General features: G+C 40.7%; 2 protein-coding genes across 4 annotated transcripts in view; one reads left to right on the plus strand and one right to left on the minus strand.

Annotated features, from left to right (window-relative positions):
- Window positions 1–21,576, minus strand: part of BTBD19 (BTB domain containing 19) — a 69,939-nt gene that overhangs the window by 26,420 nt on the left and 21,943 nt on the right. The window lies entirely within an intron of this gene.
- DYNLT4 (dynein light chain Tctex-type 4) overlaps window positions 1–21,576 on the plus strand; it is a 75,760-nt gene that overhangs the window by 13,101 nt on the left and 41,083 nt on the right. For 2 of the 3 annotated variants that reach the window (XM_042462853.1, XM_042462852.1), the window contains exon 2: window positions 19,948–20,006. The exons of the other annotated variant lie outside the window; for it this stretch is intronic. The gene's annotated coding sequence lies outside the window, so the exon portion shown is untranslated. The remainder of the gene's footprint in view (window positions 1–19,947; window positions 20,007–21,576) is intronic. 3 annotated transcript variants of the gene reach the window in all.

The following is a 21,576-nucleotide window of genomic DNA, read 5'->3' on the forward strand; positions in this document are numbered from 1 at the left end:
TCATCCACTCCTTCAGCCTAAAGAGGCTCAGGATGATACAAGCAGAAACTTCATATCTGTGTGTGAATTTTGTGCATGTATGCTTATGAAAATCATAAAATATTTTCACGTTTCATCATTTGTTCCATGCTACTTCATTTGCAAACTCTGTCCTAATGCCAGCCTCTGACGTAGAGGTGATCAAGTAGTGGCTTTATAGATATTGTGAAGTTGAAAGCTTTCATGGCCGGCATCCATAGTTTTTTGTGGGTTTTTCGGGCTAGAAGAGAACATGGCCACATAGCCTAAAACACCCCCCTTCAAAAAAAAATCTATTATAGATCTTGTTGGACTGCAATCCCCAGCAGCCCCAGTCAACAAGAGATGACAGGAGGTGCCATCCAGCAACTGCAAGAGGGCCACATATTGCCCACTCTGTTCTGGCATATATCACAACATTGCTTGTCTATAACAGAATGGGAGAAGAATTATGAATAATCAGTGGCAGATAATAGAGACCACACAGGTAGGAGAATAAGAAATTAAGTTGCAGTAGAAGAAAAATCTGTTGGTCTGGTATGAAAGAAATCTGACTCCCAATCCATTCTCAGTCATTAACATCCAGGGTGGCCTTCCAAAAGCTCCCCCCCCAGCCTGAGTTGTACTATCTGTCAAATGGAGGCATGTGGCAATTGTAATAGATTTGAGATAGCGAATAACAATACATGAATTAGTAAACATTATTACTGGAGACCATGTGAAGAAAATAGTATGTCTTAAAAGAAGTCACATGTACTGTAGTTTCTTCTCTGTGGATACTTGTTTACAGTGCCCAGAGATCTGCTCTGCTTGGCTCATGTGCAGACATTGCCAGAACTCCAAATTATTGTGTCATTTGTTCCATAAATTATCATATCATTAGTACACTGCAGATCCTGAGCTTCCACTTAGTTGGGCAGAACCCAGAAAATAAGATCTTCCTGACAGTGGCCTAAAAGCTGTTCTCTAGCTTAAGACCAAGAAACATGTAGAATCTTGGCTTGAACTGTGTTCATGTCCCATCTGGTCACCATAGCAGCTACTTCCTGGTTTAACTGATGCTCGTGATAAATTTTATCATGAACTTAAAACAACCTTTCAATAAAACATTACAATGAAATTAGGGGGCAGGCACAGTCAGGTTTTTTTTTTCAAAATAGAATAAACAGACATATTTTAATTTTGATGTATTGCAATCTAATGATCTAATAACATGAATCACTTCCTCTCCAAATCACAACAATATGTTTAGAGTTTGGCATAGGTTTTTTCCAGCCAAACGTAGGCATTCAAGAGGGGCTGAGTTAAATGTTATCTTCTGGAGAACAATTCACTGGAAACTGATCATATTTGCCTTTTATCTATGCCCAGCTATAAGAGCAATAAGAAATTGGAAATACATAATATTTAATATATCTCATAATTTATGTCTCTTTAAGTGCATCTGCACTGTAGAAATAATGCAGTTTGGCAGAATTTTAATGGCTATGGCTCTCCTACAGAATCCTGGGAATTGTAGTTTTGTGAGGTACCCAGACTCTTTGGCAGAGCAGGCTAAAAACCTTGTAAAACTACAGATTCCAGAATTCCATAGGATGGAGCCACAGCACTTAAAGTGTTGACAAACTGCAGCCACAGAGTCTCCTGAAATCAGGAAGATGACTTTTGTGTAAACACAATGACACTAAATGGTTATGATGGAAGTAATACTCATGCTAATTGTGATCACAAAATGTTTCAAAGTACTTTGCATGCATTATCCAGTTGTAATCATTACAACAATACTGTAAAGAAACAGGTTTGAAAGAGGAAGCCATGTTAATCTGTAGCCAAAATGACAAAGGCCTGAATCCTAATCTTAAACAATAACTTTGCTCCTCCAAAGGCTAAGGAATTGCATATTTTATGGGTGGAAATGGTATACAGGCTATAGATATTGTGAAGATATGAGAAGGAAGGAAGGAAGGAAGGAGAAAGGGAGGGAGGGAGGGAGAGAGAGAGAGATTGAGAGAGAAATGCATTGGATGGCATGCCTAAACTTAAAATCCAGCTAATCAGGTAGTGATACCCTAAATTTTCAGTCCAACAGCATCTGAAGGAGTGCATAATTGCCAGCTTTGCTTTAAAGCAATAGAATCCTTAATGCTTCCCAAGACAGAGCCTCTCTCCCCATTACATTTGAAAACACACTTTTTGGCAGTAAAACTTTCCACTCATTCTCATTTTAGGAGAATAGTACCTTATGGAAGCATATAGAACAAAGGTAACTGAAAAAGGAAACTAATGTGTTGTCATGACAGCCTTGCATACATTTAACTGCTTGTAAGATAGAGACATGGGGGACACAGGAAAGCCACTACAACCACATGTGTTGTATCATCCTTCTTGATGAACAAATCACATTAGTCTGGTCTTCCCAAGGCATGTAGCACTTTGCAGTGAGTGCTTTCTTCTGATATGCATTTGGCAGATCATCAGTCACACTGGACCATTCTTGGCTTTTGGCCAAATGGTGTCACTGAACTTATCCCTGAGCACATCTTTGCCCTATTAACATCTCTCCCTCCTTCCCTCTCTCTCTCTCCCCCCTTTCTCCTTCCTTCCTTCCTTCCTTCCTTCCTCCCATATGTGCACACACACACAGTAAGAGGAACAGAGAATAAATGAATAAATGAGATAGTTAATTCCTTGGCTTTCATGTTCACAGAGAGATTTTTAAAATACAGTCGCCCCTCCTAACTTGCAGATCTCAGTTAGAAATCCATGGAGGGGTGACCTCAGCTATTTTTAATGGGGCGTGTTCCCGCACACACTCGTGCTCAGATGCGCGCATGGGTACACGCCCCATTCAAGCCTATGGGGCTTGAATATGTGTGAGCCTCTGTTTTTGGGGCTTTCTATACAGTCCTTTGGGACGTCCGGAGGACGTCCCATTTTAAAAAAGGGGCGTCTCTTATAGACGCCCCTGTGCCTAGTACGGACTCCGTCCGTACAAGATGGCGCCGGCCCTTCTACATGGCCGGCGCCATCTTTGCGTACTGGACGCACAGCGTCCAGACGTGTCGCGCCGCTTGTGACGTAGCGAGCGCGCCCCTGGCGCCTCGCTACGTCGCAAACGCGACTTGAAAAAAAGCTCCATTTTGGAGCTTCTTTTTTCGGTCCGCGCGGGAGTCGGGCCATCTGAAGGCTCCGGCTCCCCCGCGGACCTACTGGCGGCGGTCTGTACCCCGCCTTTGTTTGACAGAATTGATCCCCCACAAAAACAGAGGGCCAACTGTACATTTATTATATATCAAGAAGCATACATAGTTCTCTCCCAGTCTTATCCTTACAACAACTTAGAACCTAATTATTTCAAATATCTCCTCCATATAAACAGGCCCATTCTTATGCCATAGGAAGAGAGGAGTGATTGCCTTGTTTTGTTCTTAACTGCCGTCAACTTGACTTAGACTTATAGTGACCCCATGCATGAGAGACCTCCAAGTCACCCTATCATCAACAGCCCTGCTCAGGTCTTGCAGACTCAAGGCCTTGGCTTCTTTGATGGATTCTATTCATCTGTAATGCAGTCTTCCTCTTTCCTTACTGTCTTCTACTGTCTGTCAAGCATTATTGTCTTTTCTAGGGAATCATTTCTTCTCATTGTATGTCCAATGTATGACAGTAACGTCTATAAATAACTTGGTCTTGATTTGCTCTAGAACCATTTATTTCTCTTTTTAGTAGTCCATGGTATCAATAGACCTCTTCTTCTGCACCACATTTCTAATGAGTTGATTTTCTTTCTATCAGCTTTCTTCAACTTTCACAACCATACATAAAAATGGCAAATATGATAGCATGGACAATCCTAACTTTAATATTAAATTATATATCTTTACACTTCAGGATCATGTATAGTTCCTTCATAGCTGCCCTTCCAAGTCCTAGTCTTCTGATTTCTTGATTGAAGCATCCATTCCAATTAATAATTTTGAGGTTTATTACATTACAAAAGTAAGCTGAGACAGAGTGGCAGAGAGGCAGCTTATCTTTCCCTCAAAACACTTTTGTTCTCCTTCCAGAGGAAAATAATGGTAAAAGAATGCCTTTTGCCAAAGGGATTTTCCCAGAGCGACAAAAGACACGCTTTTACAACCGTCTCCCTCAGAAAGAGAATGGAAATGCTTCAAATGTATGGGGAGAGATAAGTAGAAAGCCACTTATTTGTCACTCTATCTCAGCTTACTTTTGTAATGCAACAAGGCTCTGAGTCAAAGTGTGGCAAATCCTAAATTATTTATATATCTCCATCATCTATTTTAAAGTTATGTAAATCATTGCTGCTCATTATTTTTGTTTTCTTAATGTTGAATGGTCAAACCTGCCTTTGCATTTTCTTCCTTGACTTTCTTTAGTAATTGTTCCAAGTCTTTGCTATTTTCTGGTAGTAGTATGGTGTAATTTCCATATTTTAAACTGTTGAGGTTCCTTTCGCCAATTTTCACACCTCCTTTCTACAAGTCTAATTCTGCTTTACATATAATATGTTCAGCGTACAAGTCAAACAAATAGAGTGATAAAATGCAGCCTTGTGTGAACCCCTTACCAAATAGAAACCATTCTGTTACTAGCATCTTATCCTGAGTATAGGTTATGCATCAGGAAAATCAAATGTGGTGGCACACCCATTTCTTTAAGAGTGATCCATAGTTTTTCAGGATCTACACAATCATAGGCTTGAATCCCATCTTGGGAGAAAGGTGAGACATCAATTCCATAAATAACATAAATAATAAATAAAGAAATAACTACAAACTTCCCTTGTTATACAAGTGAAGTGGCTTGACTCTTGCTTGTTGCATTCCTTTTCAAATGAAACTTTGTTGTATTCTCATTTCATCCCAAAAGTAACTCATTGTAGGTAACTGTGACTTGTAACTCTTTATTTTAAAACCCTGATTGGGATGGTTTGGTAGATAATCCTCCAACAGGGGTCAAAGTGTACTTTCAGAAATGTAGAAAATGTGCTCCCAGAATTAAAACAAGATAAATCCCACCAACCCTAGGAGCTATTACTATCTTTGAATGGGATTATGATACACAGATAGGAGGGGAATGTGTTACAAATGTGTAAGAAGCCCTCTTCACTACAACTTATGCTTGAACAGGAGCAAAGGACAGTGGGATGTATAGACAATGGAAATATCTGCCAGCCTTTGAAACTGTCTGTAGCCAAACTGCAGGAGATCATAGAAGCCCATCGCTGTGAGAACTCCCACCTTTCTCAGCATTTGCAGATTTTTTTTTTTAAAAAAGCTCCTTGCTCCAGAATCTTCTATATAATGCCAGTCAAAAGGCAATCTTATGTCATGCAAAATTGTTATGCTTAAATTAAAGAGTGCCTTTAGATATGCAGAGATTGAGAAGGGAAAGACAGAAATTTGTAAATGTCTCACCCTTCCGGTTTCTCTGTAATCTCTACAGTAGCATAAGGAAATTGCAAGAGAGTGCAGCACCCAAAATAGAACCAGCCTTGATATTCTGAAGACATTAGGCATTACTCAAGACTTAATAGCAGCCTGGGGAAAAAATCACTTCATTTAAATGCTAGACATCCTGTAGATTTCAGGAAGAAGTGCTGAGGAGCCCAGCATGGAAGCAGCTTTTAATGTTATATCTGTTACTAGCAACAGACTCCAATAAACATCTGTTACCCAAATTGCTGGGGTTCAGGGAGGATGTCCACAAATTAATATATTTTAGGAAAATTTAATATTAGTTCAAATGAGAGTAACAGTATGGATGGGGTAAGAGGCAGCCTGGATTAGCAACACAGATGTATACCAGGTCCAAATCACACAGAACTCCAGAGGCAAATTCAAATAGGTTTTATATTTTTATTAGGGGAATAATCAACACACACACACACACACACACCATGATCACTCACGCATGCACACAAGAGCTAGGAAGCAATGTGGGAGAGGTGGAATAGATCTGAGGCCTTGGTAACACTGATACTTTACCAATGCAAATTTTGATTCCAGTCAATGGGAATTCAGACTGGAGAAGACTCAATAGCCACCGCGGCAGGGAGGGTAGCAGGCATATTGAAGAGGCTAGTCTAGTCAAACCAACAGTGTTTGCTTGCAAGGTAGACCGAAAAATGGCTGTTTATATACATAAATAGCTATATATATACCGAGAATTGTGTCTTGGGGGCAGAAACCAAGGCTTGAAAGGATTGGAAGCTCTGCTAAATGGTTTTCTAGGGAGGAAAGAATAGTCCAAGATAGAATCAGATAGTTAGGTGATTGGTGAGAATTCAAAGGGATTAACATTCCTGGCTGGAGTGTCCTTGTCCCAGGTAGTCTCAAATAACCACCTCCTTTGGCTAGGATCCCTTTACCTCCCTCTATTGCCAAAGGGTTGAAACTAGGAACTCAAAACACACACTTTCCTTTTAGTATTAATCTGATATGAAATATGAGGGGCAATCAGAAGCCTGATCTTGGAGTAACACATCCCTAGCTCACGTAGGTTTATATCATTTTTCTACAGTCATTCTACTGTGAACCCAAAGACAGAGTAGAGTGCCCATCAGAGAGCCAGTACACAGAATGGCTGGCACACTGAACTAGGAGTAGAAACTCAGGTTCATTTCCACTTCAGCTAGGGTTCTTATGCCTAATTTACACTCCTTCCCCCTTATTAAGGTTTCTGTCTTTCAAGGGGAATTCATGTTTTAATAATATATGCTAACTTACTTCATACCATACACTTAAAAAATTATCTTTGCAAAGTAGTTAAGGTAAAACCTAAAGAGACAGACAGTAAAAAAGCAAATGGGACAACTCTATGAATTGTTCTCGTAGCTTGATATTCTAAATACATTTATAAGAAGCATGGACAGTCACGAATAAAAATATTTTAAAATCCACTATGGATTCTTTTAAGTCATAGTTGTGCTCTGGTACTGAAATATTGTGTCTGCATCCCAGTTTACTAATGCAGAAATTCATATTTTCTTGTTCCATCTGTACTCAGATCCTGGGTTTAAGATATACATTCTGCATCCTCCCACACCAACTGCCTTCCAGGTATAATAAACTACAATTCCCATTACCTTAACTAGCATGATGGCTGAGGATGTGAGAAATTTAATAACAGGTTGTGGAAGAGTAGGGAAATCTAGGGACCTTATCGCACACACATTTTGGGGACCGAAGGAGGACGCTCATGTGTGTGTGCGTGCTGCAGAAAACGGAGTTTATCACACACGAATACGTCCTCCAAGAGGCCCTGTTCCATCCCCCGGCGCGCACCTGTTCATGTCCAGTCCTGACAGGCGTGATTTTTGCCTGATGGATTACCTTCTGTCAGCAAAAAATCACACCCGTCAGGACTGGACGCGAATGGGTGTGCACCGGGGGACAGAACAGGGCCTCTTGGAGGATGTATTCGTGTGCGATAAACTCCGTTTTCTGCAGCACGCGCACGCACATGAGCGTCCTCCTTCAGTCCCCAGAACTTTTTAAATTGTGTATGCGATAAGGTCCTTGGAAACATATGACTGGCATATGTTCTGAGCTAACCTGTGACAGAATTTAACACAATATAAATCAGGGGTAGAAACTGTGCTGCCCTCCAGATGTTATCAGACTGCAGCTCCCCTCAGCCCTTGCTAGCATGGCCAAGGATGAGGATTGCTGGAAGTTCCAGTCCATCAGTATCTGGAGGGCCAGATTGCTCCCACTCCTGATCTAGATCATTATGTTGTTTCTTTCTCTAGCATCGTCATTACTTCATTACAGGTCAAATTATCTTCTGTCTTGTAGGCAAATTTGCTCTTGACTTAGATGAGTCACATCATAGTAAATGCTTGGATGTGATAGAAAGGAATCATGGAGATAATTTTTAAAAAATAGAAGGAGCATGAAGGCAAAACATATTTAAAAAAAAAAACATCTTGGAAGCTCATCACACCCTCAATCCCTTGGGTGTTAAAATAACTGATGGGGAAACAGTGTGGGAAAACTGCCGCAGGAGTTCCTGAATTTTATTTCTAAATAGATTTCCAGACAAATGGACATGAGATGTCCCAATAAAATGAGATTAAGTCTAAAATCATAAGGCTTTCTTACAAAAAACAAAACAAAACAAAACAAAATCCAAACCCAACAAATTATTAACCTAAATCCAGATTCTTCTTTTCTGTCTGGTATACAGGTAACCAAATACTGGGCAATGACAGAAGTTAAAGGCACCATGAACTGTTTACTCATCAGGGAGGAGGATCAATAGTGGCTCATGGTAATCCAGGGCCAATCAGTCACATATAACCCCTGCCTGCTTTTGCTTATACATCTCTACTGCTGCCGCTATTATGTTACCCAAATTCAGTGGCATGGGAGCAAAACAACATATGTGCGTTTTGTGTGCCTTAAAGTTGTTCTGACATAGGGAGACCCTAAGGCAAACCTATCACAGGGGTTTCTTGGCAAGAGTTGTTGAGAGGGGGTTTGCCCTCTCCTTCCTCTGAGGCTGAGACAATATCATCATCATCATCATCATCATCATCATCGTAGTAGACAATATGACTTGCCCACAGTAACCCAGTGGGTTTTAATGTTTAAGCAGGGATTCAAACCCTGATCTCCAAAGTCCTAGTCCAACACCCAAACCACTGCACCACACTGGCTCGCAAATAGTCATAGTTTCAATTTGTTACTATACTGGAACAGTGGCAGCAAAAAAAAAAAAGCATCACATTTTTACTTTAAAACAAGGTACAATTGTGAACACAACCTTGTTTTTATGTTAAAGTAGACTCTCAACTTTATGTGAAGCATGTGCTTTAGTTTCAGCCAACTTATTAACTCTTGTTCAAATAGGTCCTCATCAAAACATTGTCACATGAACTGCTGCTGTAACCAAAAGACATAAGCAATGGCTAATAATTAACAGTGAGGTATAAAGATGGTCAAGGAGTGTCCTAAAAGTGCATTCAGAAGGATTAATGGTGTGGAAGGGGTCATGGCACAGAGTAGCACTATACATAGGATGTTTTTGCTACAATTATCTTCTGAACAAATCTTGCCAAGAAACCCCCATGATAGGTTTACCTTAGGGTCACCATAAGTTGGAAATGACTTAAAGGCACATAGCAACAAAACCTCTAGGGACAGTTGGATGGTAAATAATACTACTTTTGCCACCGTTAATATTTTGTTCATAAAGTTCAGTTAATAATGCAAGAGCAAATAATTCAGTTCATGGCTATTTAACATGTAAAGCAATTCAGGAAATCAGAATGGACTTTGTTCACTGTCTCCATGCAGACAGTATACAAAGTGTAGCATTGTAAAACAATATGGTAATATTAACAAGCATCATTTTTCTATGATTGGGCCTGAAATCAGAAGCACTTGAGGTAGAGCAGGGCTCCTGGACTATTATCAATTGTGTGGAAGAGGGATTATAAGAAGGGGCGGTTCTATGTCTTATGCAAGCTATACATGGTTCAGAGACGGCAGCAAGTGCCCACCTTTGAACTCATAAGCACTTTTGACAATCAAAGGTAGCATCTAATGCCTGCCCTAATAGTGAACTGATGAATACTCTCTGAGATTTTATCTGAATGTTTAAAAAGATATCCAAGGTGCTAAACAATCTTTTCTAAATAGGTTCAGTATCCTGGATGCCTACTGCCTTCAAAGTTCAGATTCAAACTCAGAGTGGATTTGTCACCTCACTGAGACAGGAGCCACCAGTTGCCACTGAAAATCAGTTCCCTATTCTCTTTAACCAAAGTCTTTTCTGTCAAACTAGACAGAAAGACTTCAGGCTCTACAAATGTCATCAAGAGATAGGTTTATTAGAAGAGGAGCATTCTGTAAGTTAAGTAGGAGAGCCAGCATGGTGGAATAGTTTGAGCATTGGACTATGACTCTGAAGAACAGGGTGTGAATCCTCGCTCAGCTGTGGAAACCCACTGGGTGACTTTGGGTGAGTTACACAGTCTCAGCCCCAGAAAGCTCCTTTAGAGGGTCGTCGTAGGGTCACCAAAAGTTGAAAATCACTTGAAGGCACACAACTAAAAAAATAAGCCAGAAAGTCACAATTCAATTAGATTTACCTATGCGTTGACTCATTACTTAAAAAATTATTTAATTGGGCTAGTCCAGTTGGGCCCAACCAATAGAATCCAGAGCACTGTTTACAAATCTTCAGTTGTTGTAAAATGTTGACATGGGGATCTACACTGATAGAATATGACTACACTGTAGACTGAGTTTAGTGTTGATTTTGTAGTAAATTTGACTTCAGGGAACTAAGATGGTCCATTTTGGCATGTGAAGATTAAATTGCTTTTAATTTTGTAGTATTTTAATGTATCTTCTTTAATTGTGTGTTAATATTACAATTACTGTGATTTTCTTTTTTCCTTTATAGATACTGTGAAGCAACATGGATTGCAGTTTTGGGAAAGGGAGACTATAAGCCAAATAAATAAATAAATAAGTGGTGGTGTATATTATCTGAAGTCATGTTAGACTAGTCAGCACTCAGGAATGAAGTGCAGGGGGATTACCCAGCCTGGGACATGGCAGCAGAACCTGGATGATCTCACCTTCTTTTCCCACTTCTTGTGGTCTGGGACTCAGCCAAATTCCAGAGGAAGAGCTGGCATGAACCCAAATAACTCTAGCTACCCAATTCCAGATCCTTAATCAGTCTTAGCTTTTCAAGAATATTGCTTCTCCAGCAGGTAGCATTCTCAGCCAGGTCTACTTCAGAAATTAGCCTACAGTTCCTAGAATTCCCCAACAGATACGGGAGTCAAAATAAGTAACTTTTCCCAAACTCTGGACCTTTAATCTCTTCTACTACCAGCTACACTTCTTTTCCTCCTTCACACCTACATTCTTTTCCCAAAACAAATGCCTCAACAGCATGTTTCTGTTAATGCTCATCCCATCTGTTCTCTCTTCCTGGCTGTGAACTGGATTCATAGAGTGGCTGTCTTCCTTGGATGCTTTCCCAAGAAATGTGATCTATTTGTAATTCAGTAGTTATCAGAGCAATGTAGTAGCCACTAAAAAAACCACTCCCTAATGGTCCAGTTCTGTGTCACCGTGGTATCATATGGGAACTGCAGTCTATATCAGTTACTCAGATCCATTTCTTCCTGCAACATGCATGATTCCAATACCTAGATGGCATTCTCTGCAGGAGCAAAGTCATGATCCTGGAAAATCATGCAGTTGGAATCTGAGTTTTCCAATGCCATGTGAAACTGGATCATAGAGAGGAACATTGGCTGGCTCTCACAATACCTCAGGAACAGAAATCAGATTTCCACAATCTTTATGGAGAATAATTCATATATAGTAACAGCAAACTAAGATGTATGAAACCAAAACAAGATTATATAGTTGATTCCTGAGAAACAAGAGGGGAATATTAGCACAGTCACTGAAGCCCTAAGGGGATAACCCACCCTTAAACAGACCAGTGAGGACTGAACATGTTGAATAAGTACAGAATGCTGAGTACTGAGTAGGTTGGAGAGGAGGGAATAGAATGACAAGTGGAGAAGAAGTGGAACAGAATGCAGTATCATTAGATACAGTAGGTATGACCATTTAGCTTTCCAACTGGTTGGAACACTAAACAAGAGCACTCCAGTCTTTGGAAAAGTTACTTTTGGACAGCATCCACTAGAATTTGAGAATCTGGGAACTATAATTTTGTAAGGCTCAGGACACTTTATGCTGCAACATTTTGTTGCAGATCTCTCACCTGAATAGCAGAGATGTTCTTAGCAAAGAGCAGGGGAAGTATGCCTCAACCTGCACACTTCCCAGGGATATTTGGCTGGGTCAGATGGACCTAGCAGGGGTTGTTTCAGCTTCTTATCTCATTTTGAATTATTGCTAGTGAATCAGGGAATGTATGGATGCACATGGATTAGGGGAGGATGTGGCTGCATAAATATGTGTGGATGGAGGGGAGTGTACAGATGTATGGATGTGGGAGGCTGGGTTTGTCCCATCTGCTGCTGGCATGTGGCTCTTGAAAGGTTTCTCAGAGGAGGATATAGCTCTTGGGCTGAAAATGTTTTTGCACTCTTGTTTTAAATGTTGATATATAACATACATAATAAGATTACCATGTTATGACTACCTACAAAGCCAGTTTATCTAAGCATATTTGTGATGAGGTATCATATGATGATAGCGTTTGGTGCAGTCATGCTGGTGGCCACATTTGGCCATGGAAACCCACTGGGTGACCTTGGGGAAGTCACACTCTCTCCACCTCTGAACAAAACTCTCCCCCCCCCCAAAAATGATAGAAATGCTTTAGTCAGAAACAGCTTGAAGGCACACAGCAACAACATTACATAGATACAAAGGATGTCCCTTAGTTTTAAAGAGGCCTCACTTATTCTATGTACTGCCTATCCTTCACTGCATAATATAATTCTGTGAAACATGATTTCAGCCTCTTATTTCTTATCTCATCAAGTCATCCCTGTTATTAAAAACTGATTACATTCACACACAAAAACCACCCAACCCCAATGCACACAAAGAATGCTCTGCTTCAAGACTTATCCTAAGCAACTGGCCATCAAGAAACAGTCCTGGAACAGTTGAAATAATATAGATTGCTTTTGAGGTTACATGGAGAGATTTCCCTGAACACTGAATAGTTTCAACACTGTGTACATCTGGAATTAGATGAAAGGGCTACCGGACTTTAAAAAAAAATCTTCAACATCATGTAAATAACAACATTCTCCTTACTATAAACATTTGGGGGAATTCTCATAATTAATCTTTCACTTTTACATCATTGAGAGTTGCAATCTCAGGATGTAATCAAGTACAGAGGCTGGAAACTATTACACCCGAAGGCTGAAACAACCATCAGAGAGAAAGGTGTGAATCTCTTTAGAGTTTGCAAGTAAAGGCTATAGCTGGCTTGTAAATCCTCAGTGTATCAGCTGCATGCACTCTAATGGGTTTACCCTTGTAGCCTAGGAATGTAGCTTTGTTGATTTAGCTTCTGTTTCTGCAGGCTGGTTATGCTGCTGATATTTCCTAAAAATAACAGCCAGATAACCTTATGGGGCTTTAGGGAATAGCAAACTGTGCGCTTCTACCACTACTATCACTCTATTCTGGCTCTGGAATAGGAAGTTGTTCTAGTGAAAGAAAAGGTCTGGGAAGAGGAGGGGGGGTGGTTGTCAGGAAGACATCACAAAACACATGGGCCCCAGCCAGCATTGTGCAGCTGCTGACCTACAGACAATGAACAGCTTGGATTCATGGGGCCACACCAAGGGGTTGTGTTTCCAAAAGCTGTTCTCCGGAATAGGCATAACAAAGATTTGCTCTGGGGCTCTGGGTTGGATGAATTAATGCCATCTCTGTTTCTTCTTCCAAAGATGTGCTTTGATTCTGGATAATCAGCTGTATCCTTACAGAAGTGATTGAAGGTTTTTGTTGTTGCTGTTGTTTCAGTTCACCTTCTGAAACATGAGTCAGCTGCTGCCTGTCCCTAAATCCTCCTGTTACCAATTTCCCCCCATGGGGCAAATACCAATTTTGGAAAGGAGACATTTATATTGAAAAAACCAGTATGAAGAGAAAGGATTAAACCTTCCTCCCACAACATCACGCTCCTGATTCTCTCCACCCTCATATATCTGCTTTTCAGTTTAAAAATAAAATAGAGGTATTTTTTAAAATCACAGATGGTGAGTCAAGGCCAATTTGAGGTACCCTGTAGGTTGCACCTGATGTGGGGGCATGCATTTTCTCTTCTAACCCCCTCTCTATGGGACTCCTCCTTTTCCATATGGTGGTACATGACTGCATGCTAAGATTGCTTTGGTGTGAAGTGTGAGAAAATGTACCTGCTTCACTATACAGTACCAATGCACAAAGCACTAATTAATATATGTGGGCAGAAATCTCTAAAATTAGAAGCCATTCTCTGTCATTAGAAGTCATAGCTGGTAGTCAAGGATGACAAAACCTCCTTAGATGACTCCCACCAGTTCAATGGGGAGTTTTCTTGATAGGAATAAGCTTTGCACCATTCTACAGACTCAACAGATGAGCTCAACAATCCCCATTACAGAAGGCAAGCAGAGTTTCTGTTTGATTAATTGCTTAATCTATTCTTAGAATGTTAGAATTATCTGGGAGCCACTTCTTAAATTTTCCAGAGATAATGTTTGAATTAGAGCTTTTGGAGGGAAAACCTGGTAGATTTGGGGGAAATGGCATCCACTAACTGGCTTGAGAGTGTAGAAAAGCTACATTTAGAACTACAGCATCCCAAATTCTCCAGCCACTCTGACTGGTGGCTCCAGTGGCTGACAGCTTCTGGGAACTGTGGTCTCCAAAAGTATTTTTCTCATCTTTTCTCTGTAGTAACCACTGAAACATTTCCTTCCAGAAAGTGAGGTCAGTATTCTACTGAATGGATAACTACCGTATATGAAACATGTTATGAAGCATCCTTAAAACAGTTTTTTCTAGATAAGGACATAATATTAAATTTCCATGCACTTTGTGATTAATAGTTCTCTTGTTCTGCTGTTGATGTCAGTGCCCAATGAAGCACGATGATCACCACCATCTTAACTTAAGAAAGCAACATGTCCCCACCTGGGAGGTCTGTAAGCAAGAGAGCCTAATGATCCCCAGCAGAGTAGATGAGGGAATACAGGGCAGGTCTTGACATGCCTGCAGTGTGTGTGGGGAGGGGGAGGAGTACCTCGACAGTAGAAAGAAACAGAGCCCAAACAGGAGTAGAAATGCACCTGGCCAGATGGCTTATCTGTTCAGTGCACCCAATACCTGTGCCACATCTTACAAAAATTATTGTTATTGAATTGCAACTCCAATAATCCCTCAGCCACTAGCCATGCTGGCTTGGGGATTCTAGGAAGTATAGTACAAAAGAAATAGCCCCTTCCAGGCCTGACTTGGAAGAGTTCTTGACCCAAACTCTGGTCTGTGCCTGCAGAGAAGGAAATCAGGTTAGAATGGTGATTGGCCATGCTGTATGTTCTGCAAACTATTTATTTCAAAAAGCTAACTTTCCCAAGCTGTGATCTGTGCTGGACAGAGAGGGGGGAAATCAAGCTAGAATGGTCAATACGAAACCAATCCTTGTTTTCAAGATTTAGTACATTGCAGTGATCAGTTTTACGATATTAATATATCAAATAGATGAATACACTGTAGATCATCTCCTGGAAGGTAGTGCATGTATTGGTTTAGCATTCGATCATTGACTATTTATTTGCCTAAACGAGCATCTAAGAAGTGAACTAGATTTTTCACATAGCATTTCCAAACATCTGTTGGGAGGACAAGCCCATGTTTGAATTGTAGATGTGGGTGTTGGAAGTAGCTTGGGGGTTAATTTCAAGTGGAGAAATGGCATCTGAAAAAATGCTTAAATACAACTTTTCTTCTTCACATCAGCCCCTCCCAATATTGTTTTTTGGGAGATGAGGAGAGAAAGGGGGTGACTGAGAGAATGATATGTGGATTTGTATGCAGTTATCTAGTTTGGCTTTAACTGCGGAGAGAGTCATGAGTTACATTGGGAAGTCAGAAACCAAAGGCATGGTAGGTGTTTCAGCCAACGCATGCAGGGAAGTTAAAGAGCACAACTGAAACCACATGGAGACCACACAGTAGGAATAGAAAACTTTCTAAAATTTCCCCAGCATCACAGTAACAGCGATGCTGTGACATGCGATACTTCTCCTCTCTCCCTAACTGACTAACCACTACATGTTTGGTAGGGATTCAAATGATAACATATTTCAACCTCAGTGCCTTGAATCCTGAAATCTTATATCTAGAACATCTTTAGCAGGTCTCTGTCCAAACTTTTAATTTTATAGATATGGTGGGCCACTCCTCTTTTATTGTGGAAATAACATTAATGACATTCACAATATGGACCAGGAGTAGAGAAAGTTTGGAAAATCTTACAACTATGCACACTTGAAGTTCCACAACCCCCTTTCCTGGATGCTCCTGTTACCACAAGGGATAACAAGATTGTTATAGATCTGTTTTGTAAACCAACTGGTGTTCATATGCATTTGAATTGTAATTCCTGCCAACCCAAATGTAACAATATAATGTTGATACTCAGGATTAAACATATATGCAATAATAATACTATCTACTAACAAAGAATCCAAGAACCAAAATACTATCTGCTTTGAAGAGGATACCCATCTCTTAGGCTGAGTTTGAGCAAGCGACACTTTCTCAGCCTAGGAGGAAGGCAATGGCTAACCTCCTTTGAAAAAATCTTGCCAAGAAAAGCTAAGAGAGGGTTGCCATAAGTTGACCAACTTGAAGGTTTGTTATTGTAGTTATGGTGTCCCTTCAAATAATTTCTGACTTATGATGACCCTAAGGTGTCCCTATTATGGGGTTTTCTTGGTATGTTTCTTCAGAGAGGGTTTTCCATTGCCATCCTCTGAGGGTGAGAGAATGTGATTTGCCCAAGGTCATTCAAAGGGTTTACATGGCCAAACTGGCATTTGAACCCTGGTCTCCAGAGTCATAGTCCAGTGCTCAAACCACTACTCCACACTGACTCTCTAGGTTTCTAGGGAACCCTGCACTAGAAAATGAAAAAGAGATAATAAAAAAAAATGGAGAAAGTTGTATGCCAGTTGTGATTTATTTCTACCCATCATCTGCTCATTACCATTAAACAATCAAAGCAAACTACCCCTTAACACAACTACATGTGAAAGGGATCTAGGAGTCCTAGAAGACCACAAGTTGAACATGAGTCAACAGTGTGATGTGGCAGCTAAAAAGGCCAATGCGATTCTAGGCTGCATCAGTAAAAGTATAGTGTTTAGATCAAGGTAAGTAACAGTTCCACTCTATTCTACTTTGGTCATGACTCGCCTGGAATACTGCATTCAGTTTTGGGCAATGGTGAAAGTTCTGGAAACCATGCCTTAAGAGGAGAGACTTAAGGAGCTAGGTATGCTTGAGAAGAGAAGGTTAAGAAGTGATATGATAGTCCTGTTTAAGGATTTGAAGGGGTGTCATATTGAGGATAGAGCAAGCTTGTTTTCTGCTGCTCCAGAAAATACAACATGAGCAATGGATTCAAACTAGAGGAAAAGAGATTCCACCTCAACATAAGGAGGAACTTCTTGACAATAAGAGCTGTTTGACAGTGGAAACACTCTGTTGGAGAGTGGTGGAGTCTCCTTCTTAGGAGGTTTTTAAACAGAAGCAGGATGGCCATCTGTCAGGAGGGCTTTGAGTGTATGTTCCTGCATGGCAGGGGATTGGATTAGATGGCCCTTGTGGTCTCTTCCAACTCTATGATTTTATGATGGCTAATTCACCACATCATGCTACAGCTGTTAATAAAGCACCTACCTGTCACCCACCTATTCTAAAGAAAGTGTTGAAGAGAGGTGAAATAAAAATATCAGTTGAAGATCCTGGCTAAAATAATTGTGCACCCAAACTTTGCATCACTTGTACATGTCTGCATGAAAAACCAACTTTAAAAAACAGAATCACTATGAAATCTCTCACAGAAAGCAGAACATGATTTCTAGTTCTACCAAGTGTCATACATGTAATTGAATGTCTGGAGCCCAGATACAACATGCAATATGTTGGGAACCATAAATCAGCAATTACCACCCAAAAGTCAGAACAACCTGCTGCAAAACATTTTAATTCTGAGGGACACAGCTTTTCCAACATGATTATATTTCCAACAGAGAAACCCTGTGAAAACCTAAGGATCCACACATCTTGATTCATCATGGCCTTAATCAGTGGACAATAGCACTCTTGCTTTTAGCATCAACCTTTCAATTCCATGCCTAGAGCTTGGGAATTGTATAATTGCCACTGGAAGCTGTTAATCACTCTCATCACATCACCAGCGAAGACAGAAACTGAAAAATCTGGTACTTTTTTTATAAACACTTGTTTTCACTCATTTTATTAAATCAGTTTTATAGTATCCATCTGGGGTCCATGTTGTACCTTAAAACAGTTCAGTTGCTTTTTTTTCAACATATATATGAGCCAGCATGGTGTAGTTTTTTTAGACTATGACACTCAGCCATGGTAACTCACTACCCTAGACTCATTCACCTTGGGTGAATCACACACTCTCAGCCCCAGAAAATCTTGTGATAGGTTCATCATAGGCCAGAAACAACTTGAAGGCACACAACAACAATAATTGGACACTGGACATTACTGGGCGTAATTGGACAGCTCTAACAGCCATGGCTAAATATACATATATCTAATGTATAGGTATATTTCTTCTTTAGGTTGTTCTTCTTTGGGGTGTTCTTCTTTAGGGTGTTTTGGATTTTAAGGATAAAACTAGGTATGAATACAGTAATACTTTGCAGATAGGGTTGTACTCTCATCTGGAGATGAGCAAAAGAATACTATCACATCACAACTGATGCAGAAAACAAAGGAATTTCTGTTCTCCATTAAAACAAAGGATTTATCTTTAGTCCTTGCAGCTATGGAGAAAAGACTGAGAGTAAGGAGTGAACACCTATGGTTTTAAAGTCTGTTGTCAAGTCTCAGATTTAAAATGTATCTACATAATTTGAAATACATGCTATTAATTCCAAGTCATGTTCAAAATTCAGCATGCAAAGTTTTGCTTTACAAAGAACTCAAGGGCACCTAAAGCTCAAACATATGAAGGAATGCCTAAGCAAAGCAATGTGGAAAGTTCAGCAAACAGTCCTTTTGTATAAACATTTACACATCTATAAGGACTCAGATCTCCCAGCAGGGGAGTAACCATCCACTATCAGTCCCACTAGAAGCTATTAAGAATCTTTCCCCATTCTCAAGGTCATATTCTCACGTCTCTAGGAAACATATCACTGAGGAAACATCTCAGAGGTGTGGGGAATGGAAGCTGCTAACATTCCCATGAATTCCCAGCAGGTTAGATTGTAAATCAAAACCAAAATGCCAACACTCTGGTGCTAAAATCACAGAGCAAGAAGAACTGATTCCCAGGAGTCTCATTCTCTCTCTTTCTGAGGCTTCTTTCCATGTCCCCTGGGGACATGAAGAGCCTAATTGTTTCCACATATCTTGATCTGAAGAGACACAATTTCACACTATACACTCATCCCTCCACATTTGCAGCTTTCACTTTTGCGGATTTGATTTTTCACAGATTTTATTAATATGTTCTCTCTAGAAATATCTAGATCCTCCAGCACACCTCTATGGTCAACTTTAACCAATAGTCGCACTGAAGACCTAGAGATTCCTAGAGAGAACACTCCACTAGGCATTTGTAGCTCCTCCAGTGCTATTCTATGGTCAATATCTGGCAGATGTTGACCACAGAGTTGCACTGGAAGACCTAGAGATTCCTAGATTTGTGTTCTCTCAGGTAAAAACATAGTGTTTTTGTTATTTGCAGTTCTTCCACATTCACGGGGTCCTGTTCCCCTAACCCTAGTGAATGTGGAGCAATGAGTGTAGTTGAAGCCAAGGAGATAAGCATTGGATCACATCTTAGATGTTCTGTGATCTCTGGGGAAACTGAATACAAATATCTCAAATAACAGCACACTATACTGATAAAACAAATTACATGTAGTAATTTTCCTTTCAAATAAATAGACACCCAAACCACAGTGATCATTCTGCTGGACTCCAGAAAACTGAGAAACGTCCCTAAATCAGCTAGTCGATCTTTTTGTTCAGGAAATTATTTATATGAGTGGGTAATAATTGGATCTGAGCTGAGTATTGAGCTTTGTGATTTAGATCACTGGTGTTTTTTTTACTACTTTGCTTTCTTTCTAGTGAAGTGCAGTTAAAGTCTTTGATTTTCTTTTTCTTTCAGCCGGATCCTTCGCCAGACCATTCATTGATGATCCAGTAATAGTTCCAGCTGTTGCTAAGGTGCCATCCAATTTTTGTTAATGCAAAATCAGTTTATCCTTCATGTTTCTCTTTATACTTTGGCAACATGAAATTATCCTATCCATACCTTTGAATAAGGTGGAGATTTAGCATATATATGCATTTAAAAAACCTTTTAACCTGTGAAGAATGAGAAAGAATTGAGACATATGGGGGCCTGTCACCTCCCTTCACTGTGAAATTAAAAAGACTTTGCAAACATTGAAAGGCTTGATTCTGTATTGGGCTAAAAAACTTGCAAAAGAACACACCAAGCTGCCTTATGGATTATTGTTCCTACCAGTACAATACTGTGGCAGTATCTTTACAGAATTTCAAGCAAAATTTGTTGAGCCCTATAGAGATTCCAAGGAACTTGCTCAAGATTTTCTACCTGCAAGCCACATGTTCTACTACTGAAATATAGCTTTTGTAACTGATTATTGGCCTAAGACATTTTTCTGTCTGAGGCAGAGGAACAAATGATGTCTCCTTTTCCCAAAGTCATAATGCCTAGTACCTTGATTTTCTAATAGGAAGGCCAGTAATGTAATTTTCATAACTAAGGCAGAACACCTCACAAACATCTCTTCCCCTTCCTGGCAATAAAAATATACTGCTAATACAGTCAGTCCTCTTTATCTATGGATTTTTAATGCACAGATTCAAGCATCCATGGCTTGACAATATTTTAAAAAAAGTATGGCGGGTTACACACCGACATTGAAGTACGCGCAGAGCGCGTACTAGGGTTAGGGAGGTGCGGTGCTTCCGCATCTCCCTAACCCTAATACGCGCTCCACGTGTAAAAAATGAGGGCGGCCGTTCCAGACAGCCGCCGCCATGAGGACGTCATGGCCGCACCGCCTCTATACGGGGCAGCGCGGACGTGACGTCCTCGCTCCACGCCAGGGTGCCTAGTGCGCCCTTAGTGCGGAGCAGGAAGGAGCTCCGTTTCGGAGCTCCTTCCTGGTTTGCGGCGCCACTTTGCATCGCTGGACGCAGCCTTCAGACAGCTGTGCCCAGCGAAGCAAGGGAGAAAGGGGCCAAGCGGCCCCTTTCTCCTTCTCCCTGCCACCGCGGGGTGTCCTTGGGGCTTGAAGCCTCAAGGACACCCCTTTTCAGGCTGTGGGGAAGCGGCGTTTTGCCGCTTCCCTGCAGCCTGAAAAGCGGCGGATCGGGGCCTCAGCGGCTGCCGTTCTGACAGCTGGGGCCCCGATACACTGGGGAAAGGGGCGGGTACAGCCCGCCCCAAATGGGCGGTCTGTAACCCACCTTTAAATTCCAAATAGCAAACCTTGATTTTCCATTTTATATATGAGACCCCATTTTCCTTTTCCATTGTATTTAATGGGACTTGAGCATCAACAGATTTTGTTATCCATGGGGGGAGGGGGTTCCTGGAACCAAACCCCAGTAGATAACAAGGGCCCACTGTACATTAAACAACTAGCAATGTGAGGCCTTTTCATGATAGCCAAAATTTGTTGGCTCATTAAGTCAAGTGGTAGGGCTGGCTTTTTCACATAAAGCAGGGAAGAGTAACCACAGAATGGTTCGATAACATATC

This window comes from Sceloporus undulatus, chromosome 4 (genome assembly GCF_019175285.1).
Source record: "Sceloporus undulatus isolate JIND9_A2432 ecotype Alabama chromosome 4, SceUnd_v1.1, whole genome shotgun sequence".
Lineage (NCBI taxonomy): Eukaryota > Metazoa > Chordata > Lepidosauria > Squamata > Phrynosomatidae > Sceloporus > Sceloporus undulatus.